General features: G+C 34.3%; 1 non-coding gene across 1 annotated transcript; it reads right to left on the reverse strand.

Annotated features, from left to right (window-relative positions):
• Positions 1-2351: 2351 nt before the first annotated feature.
• On the reverse strand, positions 2352-2458 carry LOC119510854. The gene has a single exon (XR_005212050.1). It is a non-coding gene; the product is annotated as a U6 spliceosomal RNA (small nuclear RNA).
• Positions 2459-9076: the final 6618 nt, after the last annotated feature.

Raw genomic sequence — 9076 nt, forward strand, 5'->3', positions numbered from 1 at the left:
TTTTTGTTTACAGTAATCCATCCATCTTTCTTTTCTATTAATACTTGAATGGTAAGTTTATTTTCCACCTTTTACCTTTAATCTGTGTTTTTATAGTTTTAAGGCAATTTTATTGAGATATATTCACATACTCTACAATCATCCAAAGTGTACAATCAGTTGTTCACAGTATCATCATAGGTTTGTGCATTTATCACCACAATAAATTTTTGAACATTTTCATTACTCCAAAAAATAAAAATAAGAATAAAAATAAAGTAAAAAAGAATACCCAAAACATCTCATACTCCTTGTCCCCCCTATTATTCACTTAATTTTTGTCCCCATTTTTCTACTCATCTGTCCATACACTGGATAATGGGAGTGTGAGCCACAAGATTTTCACAGTCATCTGGTCACAGCATATAAGCTATATAGTTATATGATCATCTTCAAGAATCAAGGATACTGGAGTACAGTTCAATAGTTTCAGGTATTTTCAAAAACTAAAAAAGGGTATCTATATAATGCATAAGAATAACCTCCAGAGTGACCTCTTGATTCCATTTGAAATCTCTCAGCCACTGAAACTTTATTTTGTTTCATTTCTCTTTCCCCTTTTGGTCCAGAGGCTTTCTCAATCCTACAATGCCCTGAGCAGGCTTATCCCTGGGTGTGTCCCATGTGGCCAGGGAAATTTACACCCCTGGGAGTCAGGTCCCACATAGTGGGGAGGGCATGTTTATTTTTTAAAAAGTTTTTTTCACACCCCATACCATCCATCCTAAGTAACCATCAATGATTCCTGGTATAATCACATAATTTTGCATTTATCACCACAATCCATATAGGACATTTCCATTTTTCCCTGAAGAAAGAGGAAGAGGAGAAAAAAATAAAAATATAAAAGATAGAGGAAAAATAAAAATAAAATAAAATACAATGATAAGGTAAGACAACGACAATAACATTAAGAACCCCAAATCACATCCTTATATCCCCCTCTTATAGACATTTAGCTTTGGTATATTGCCTTTGTTACAATTAATGGAAGCATCTTTCAATGTTACTGTTAACTATAGTCCCTAGTTTGCATTGATTGTAATTTTCCCCTAAATCATCCAATTTTCAACACCTTGCAATGGTGACATTCATTTGTTCTCCCTCATTTAAAAACATTCTTATATTTATACATTTAATCACCATTATTGACCACTCTAGGTTTTGCTAAGTTATACAATGCCAGTCTTTATCTTCTGTCTTTCCTTCTGATGTCCTACATGCCCGTAACCTTCCTCTTTCACCCATACTCACATTCATCTTTGTTCAGAGTACTTACAACATTGTGCTACCATCTTACAGTAATGTGCTATCCTTTTCTTGATCTATACAATCAATCCTGCTGAACCTTCTGTACTCCTTCAGCATCAAATGCCTGATCTCTAACCTCTTTCTATCTCCTGGTAATGTGTGTTCTCAACTTTATCTCTTAAAATTTGCTCATCAATGTTAGTTCATATTAGTGAGTCCATACAGTATCCATACTTTTGCTTCTGGCTAATTCACTCAACATAATGTCTACTGTCTACCATTCTGTCTTTTGGATTTTATATGTCATATCTTATTTTATTTTTATTTCTCTCTCTCTCTCATTCTCTCTCTCTCTCTCTCTCTCTCTCTCTCTCTCTCTCTCTCTCTCTCTCTCTTTCTCTCTCTCTCCCCCTCCCTTACTAATAGTCTTCATTTCTACACTCTTCTCCAAACCTCTCTCTCCTGTGTTTTCCTATCTGTCTTTAGTGCTACCTTTAGTATTACTTGTAGAGCAGGTCTCTTGTTCACAGACTCTCTCAGTGTCTGTTTATCTGTAAATATTTTAAACTGTCCCTCATTTCTGAATGACAGTTTTGCCAGGTATAGAATTCTGGGTTGGCAACTTTTCTATTTCAGTATCTAAAATATATAATACCACTGACTCCTCTCCTCCATGGTTTCTGCTGAGAAATCTGTATTTCATCTTATCGAGCTTCCTCTGTATGTCATGGATCGCTTTTCTCCATGCTTTCAGAATTCTCTCTTTGTCTTTGACATTTGAAAATCTCATTATTAAGTGTCTTAGAGTAGGTCTATTCAGATTTATTCTGTTTGGGGTACACTGCGCTTCTTGGACCTGTAATTTTATGTCTTTCATAAGAGATGGGAAATTTTCAGTGACTATTCCTCCATTATTCTTTCTGCCCCCTTTCCCTTCCCTTCTCCTTCTGGGACACCTATGACAAGTATATTCATGTACTTCATGTTGTCATTCAATTTCTTCAGACCCTGCTCATATTTTACATTCTTTTCCCTATCTGTTCTTTGTGTGTAGGATTTCAAAGAATATGGAACACTTCACTAATTTGTGTGTCATCCTTGCACAGGGGCCATGTTAATCTTCTCTGTATCATTCCAATTTTAGTTTATATGCTGCCAAAGTGAGCACTGTTTTTATATTTAAAATAGGTCTCTTGTGGGCAGCATACAAAAATGTGTGTGTGTATCACTTTTAATGTTCTGTTTTATAATTATGTTTTTTTCAAAATTGTATATATCATAAAATTTTCCATTTTCACCATTTCTAAGTGTACAATGCAGTGACATTAATTGTATTTACAGTTCTGTTCTAGCATCCTTATCATTCATTAGCCAAAATTTTCATCACCCTAAAACAGAAACTACATCCATTAAGCAATAATTCCCCATCCTCCCTCCTTTTGGTAACCTCTATTCTACTTTCTGTCTTTATGAGTTTTTGTATTCTATATAGTTCATATAAGTGGAATCATAAAATATTTGTCCTTTTGTGTCTGGCTTATTCCACCTAGCATGATGTTTCCTAGGTTTATCTAGATTGCAGCATACATCAGTACTTCACTGCTTTTCATGAATACTATTCCAATGCATGTATATATCACTCATGCTGGTGTTTCAATTTTATGATGCCGATGGATGTTTTGAGGTTTCTCTGAATGAGCTCCCTTTTCTTCTAATACTAGCCTCAGTATCATCTATTGATGCCAACACCTACCTTAGCAGAATTGTTATGAAGACTCAAAATATATACCAGTCAAGCATTAAGCACGACACACATAGTAGAGAATCAGCACACAGGGAGTTACTATTTTATGCATTCATTTTCAAGTCAACTTTTATTGCTTGCTCATACACTAAGATAAATTTGACCTTTTCCCGCAAAACATGCTTCAAAAATTCAAGATCTCAAACACAAGGGCTTAGCAATGACTTATTCTTTAGAGGAGAGAGGAATACTAGATATTGTGCTTAGATTTTCTAAGTAGCTACATGGCATAGATATTCTTCACCTATTTTCCTTTCTTGTGAAACTGAGATAATGTTATATTTTTGTCTATAGCAAGACAGGTAGGTGATAAAGATAAAAGAGAATATTTGCAAATATTTTTCAAAAATGTAAAATATTCAAAGCCATCTTTTGCTTTTGAACATTCTATCAGTGGTTACAAATTGGGGGTTGTTGGGCCAGTTGATCCCTAAAATATTTTATTTGGACTTTATAGATAGATATAGATACAGATACAGTTATGCATCAATATAAATATGCATCAATATATCTGTATAAACATAGATATGTTGATATATAGATTTATACTGATATGTAAGTATATATATTATACATGTATATATATCATATCTATCAATGATTTCTTTTAGAGAGTCTGTGTTTGCCAATTTACCATGTTCTTCATATCTCCTATTGCTTTAAAACCAGTTTAAAAAATAAAAAATAAAAAAATAAAACCAGTCCATTTTATTAATTTACCTTTCCTGCAGGTATTTTAATTGCTATCACTGCTCTAAAGAATCTCTATTTAGAAAACAAAAACATATATTGTGGAAACATTGAAAAATTCCTGTCATAATTATTTCTTTGCTAAAACAGTATTAGATTAGAAGTTCCTCAAGTTTCTTTTAGCAATACTGACATTGTCATATTGTTACTCTTAAACAAGTGTTCTTATCAGTGATCCTTTGACAGCACCCAGGGGACTGTAAACACGGGCAGTAAAATATACAAAATTAAATCTTCATTTTCAACATGACCTTTAAGTATGAATGTCGGCAAAAAAGCAACAGTTGTATTATCAGTCCCTATGACTTTGTTGCTAGTAGAAATCACAGATATTTTCATATTGCTTTAAAAGTTTTGCAGATATCTGGAAACACTGCATCGTTACTTTGACATTAGGGTGGTTATTAGACATATTGCTAGACCTTGTTCAATAATATGTTAATAAAGAAGCACATAAATTGCTATATTTTGTCTCTTTTATTAATATTTTAATAGCTGTTCAAGACAATGTACATGTCAGTTCCACACTGTCATATAATCTTTTGTTTTCAGTAGATGAAAACATATTGGAAATATTTATCTTGAATTGCAAAGTTATCCCTTATAATAATGTTTCTTTACTTAAAAACACCCTTCTCACATGCACAATTATATGTGCATTTTATCATTTAACATAGCCAAAAAAAGGAGCACAAAACAATTTTAAATTAGGTATTAAGAATTTACTACATCCACCACTATATTTCTAAACACTTGAAAACAGCAAAATAGTAATATATTAATCATAAACAAAAAATATGGGCTTTCAGAACCTGAGTAAAACATACAATTATAATGTTTTAAATAAAAATTGCTTTCCTTTCCTTAAGACCTGGACTTTCAGAGTTTGTGGCATCATATTATACAGTTATCTGCTACAATTGGCCAATTTATGTTTTTTTTTGCATGTTGAAGTACCAGGCATCATTTTAATCTTAATGTTATCTGTGGGTTTGTGCAGAAATGCAATCACTCCAGATATACCAGATGCCTATCTGTGCCTTCAGAGCTATCGATGTGATATTTCCTCCTAAGGTAGCTTTTGTTGGATCAGAGTGTAAGTATTATGCTCCTGCTGAAGAAATTGTTTTTTTCTTATGTGCTTCCCTGAAAACTGATTAAGAAAATTCTGACTTTTAAGAGAACAGTATGGCAGTAAAAAAAAGAAGACAAAAAATGTTCTAAAATATTAAAAGACTGATCAAAATAAATACTAAAGAATTTTATTTAAAAAGCATAACATTAGCCTTTCCCTCCCAAAAAGGAAAATCAATATAGGTAATATATAGAGAGATATATTCTTATCTCCCCAGCCTGGGTCTCGCCCACTAACTTCAGGCCCTATGTAGTTTCTGAGAGAATAATAATGCTTTATATATTATGTACGCATTCTACCATTCATACTGGACTATGAACTCTGATAAAGAGATGACCTTCTTTATTTGGCCCATCATTCCAACCTGGGACCCCTGGCTGAGTTCTTTTAATGTGGTTTGTAGTCAATAAATATTTGTTAAATAAATTAATTCTGCTTAAAAATTTGGTCATGTTCATCCTGTTTTTGAAGAGAGGTGGTTTTCCAATATTCAAATCAATATTATTTCCATAAATGAGTTTTCTCTGTGTGACATGTATGATCAACACTGTGGTCCTAGCTGGGCTCCCTCAGAAACAGATCCTGAGAGAAGGGTTCACTGGAATGCTTTATTGATGAAGTGATACAAAGTATCCTAGGGGGGTGGGGAAGTGAGGCAGAAAAGGAAAGGAAGTCAATAAGCAAGTTACACTGTGGCTCAAACCCTCTGGAGAGCTCTGGAAGACAGCATGGAACACTTGTCTGAGATGCTGTAATGGTTATTCTCCAGTGCTCATCCGTCATTCTCTGGGGTCCGATCTGGAGGCATTTATTGCCTCACTGCTTTCTACTCCGTGTGTGGACAGGTCTATAGGACAAGAGGAAGATGTCCAGTGGAGGGTCTCAGGTATTTCAAGGTAAGACCTTCCACACCTACCCAGCAGTGCCTCCTACAACTATCCTAGCAGTACATGATGAAGATGATTTTAATATGATTCATTAGAAAGAAGTTATAAAATGTTAGGAGGAAGAAATCTCTTAAAAATTCTACGGAAAAAGTCTAGAAATAAAGAAAAATAGCCTTCCAGGGCCTCTTAAATTTTTATCTGTTATTATGATCATTTAAATTTCCTCAACAGTAGCATGCATGGTCTGTAAAAAAACTTTTAGGGAGAAGGTAGGTGGAAGATAGGGACAAAGTACATGCAAAGAGAGAAGAAAAGGAATGAAATTGCTGGAGTGGAAGAAAACGAAATGTAGTCAGGCTTCCATAGTATTTCAGCATAAAAGACATGGAGTAAGAACCAAGGGCAGACTTTCAACCTTAACTCCCACCATGCAAGAATTCTACTGTGAAAAACAGCAGTCTTTTACTTCATCAGAATTAAAACCATAAGCAATTTTCAGATATACATTCATTCGCACTATTGAAATATTGTATTTTTTTGTGGAAGGAAATTCTTCATCTACTGTGTCCATGGGAAAAATGCTTCAGAATTATGGGCAATTTCTCACTGTGAGGTAATTGTCTGTTTTAATTATTTTCCTCTGACTGGAAAATAAACTCTGTGAAAGCAGGAACTATATGTGTTTTTTTTGTTTTGTTTTGTTTTTGTCATCTCCTAATACGTCTCTCATCTGTCGATGAGAATCTAATAAGTGAATTTAATTGAATGCTTTAAATGAAGAAATAATTTCTATAATCCAATTCTCAGTGGGGGGTGATTTTGCCCCACCCCTTGGGCAATGTCTAGAGAGATTTTTCGTTGGCAAAGCAGGCTGGAGTGTGCTATTGGCCTTTGGTGGGTAGGGGCTAGGGATGCAGCTAACATCCTACAATGCAGAGGACAACCCCTGCCCCCCTAACAGTAAATAATTATGCAAGTCAGTTATCCAAGCTGAGAAACCTAGCTATAATACCTAACAGTATTCAGGCATTTACATATACTATTCATGCTTTATAAAATATCCTTTTAGTCAATAACCAGCAAGTTGCTTTTTCTTCCAAAGCTAATCAGCCTCATTTAACTAAACACATATATTTCTAGTGTTAATATTTCTGCCCAGAGTTTCTGTTTCCCTAGAAGGACACCAGAGATGAGGCATCCTGCTCAAGTTGTTTATTTGGAAGATGATTTCAGGAAACTCAGGAGGAAGTGGGGAAATGAGGTAGGGAAAATAGGAAAGCCAATAAAAGGTGCAATATTGCCAAGATATTTACCACTATGGGCCACTGGAGTTAAATCCTATTGGAGAACCCTGGGAGACAGGGTGGAGCACAGCTCAAAGCTATCCCAACTGAAGGGCAAGGAAGTCCACCCACTCTTCTTTCATCATTGGTTGCAGCTCCTTTCCGCATCTTCAACTCTCAGAAGGTCTCTTTTGGGTTGCCGTACACAGTCCGCAGATGCTTCACAGCCAGACAGAAGCCATTAGGAGGTCACAGGCATTCCCATTAAGCAGCCTTCGGTGTGAAGAGGTGAGTGCCAAAAGGACATGGCAGGGCAAGGACGGCAGCTACCACACCAGGATAAGGCAGGTTTATGACCAAATATGATTTCCTGTAGGGGATTGTATAACATAAACTGTTTACAGTATATTCTTACTAAATCCTTCCCATTTTATTTTTTTGGAAATTCAGCCCTCTTTCATCCTTAGTCGTATTGTTATCCCTGTGTTATTTTAGAATCAGAGAATCAAGACACCTTTCAGTATGTTTCATCCAGTCTCCTCCACAACTTGGCCAAATGGATATTTAGCTTCTGTTTCAGCATTTCTGTCCTACGACTGTCTAACCACTTGATTAATCAAGTTTATTCCAAATAAGAAATGGTCTGCTTCCCTTTGTGTTTTTGCTTTTTAATATGGATTAATGAATGTCAGCTTGTCCTTGACATCTAGATCTATTGCTGATAGAAATACCTTGACATTAATACTTGATTTATTGTTGCAGAAAGATATTAAACTCAAAAGAATTGGCAAAATTTTATTCAGAAACTAGTGAATGATTGAAGCTTTCCTTATTTTGTGTACATTTATATTTTAAATATTAATGAAAGCTTTCCATTAAATTCTCATTCCAAATAAGTGTGTGACACTAATTTATAAAGAAACACAAAACTAGTTTTATAGAAACTTTAAAACTAGCATAAATCAACCCCAATACAATATTCATCTCTGTCTACACATTATATTAAAGTGTGCTAAAATGTGCAAATTTAACCCTGATACATAGGGATTGAAGGCTCTTTTATGTGATTTATGGGATTACTGAAGGATTTATTTCTCCTCCCCAGAAGTTTTTCTATTATCATCTCAAGATTTATAGGATCCAATCAGGTAAAGACTACTTTCTACCACATTTGAATAACTGCTGATAGGTCATAACTTTTCTAGAAAGGAATATCAGATAGTGTAGTTACATTCTCAGATTTGACAAACCTTGAACAGGAAAAGTTTGCCTGCAGAAATTTTCTGCCTCAATCCACCCTTCATATTCTTACAGGTCTATTTCTAGTCTCTAAACACAACAATGAACTGTCTGCATCAACTTTTCAAAAACTGTTACAAAAAATTTTAGTTTATATTAAATTTAGGGAAAAGTATCAGTACGGATGATATTATGATAGTTATAACAATGTACTGGTTTGCCATAAAGCCTTTCTTGTCCACTTAAGTTTATTTTTTTTCCAAAGTCTGATTAGCTGCAATATCATTTTTGTGCACTTGTATTTATTTCACACTGTATTCACTGCTATTATTTATATCACTTTGTAGGGAGTTGACAAAGAGCAAAAACACTAGATAAAGAATTTTTACACATTTTAAATGTTATTTTATAAACATTTCTCAGGAGGTTGATCTAAGATGAAAAGTTTGGTATTCTTAAAAATATAAGAAATGTTTAAAACATTTAGATTGTGCCAATAGAACAATTTTTCAAATGGTTTATCCCAGTTATGTTAGAGAAGAGATTCTAACCCTGTGGAAGACTCCAATTTTAAAGGTGGTTTATAGAAATATATTTCTTGAAGAATTATATTTTTAGACATTGAATTTGGCATGTTTGCCCTACTTCTATTTGTGATATATGGATTCCATTTGGTATCTTTGACAAA

This window comes from Choloepus didactylus, chromosome 1 (assembly GCF_015220235.1).
Source record: "Choloepus didactylus isolate mChoDid1 chromosome 1, mChoDid1.pri, whole genome shotgun sequence".
NCBI lineage: Eukaryota > Metazoa > Chordata > Mammalia > Pilosa > Megalonychidae > Choloepus > Choloepus didactylus.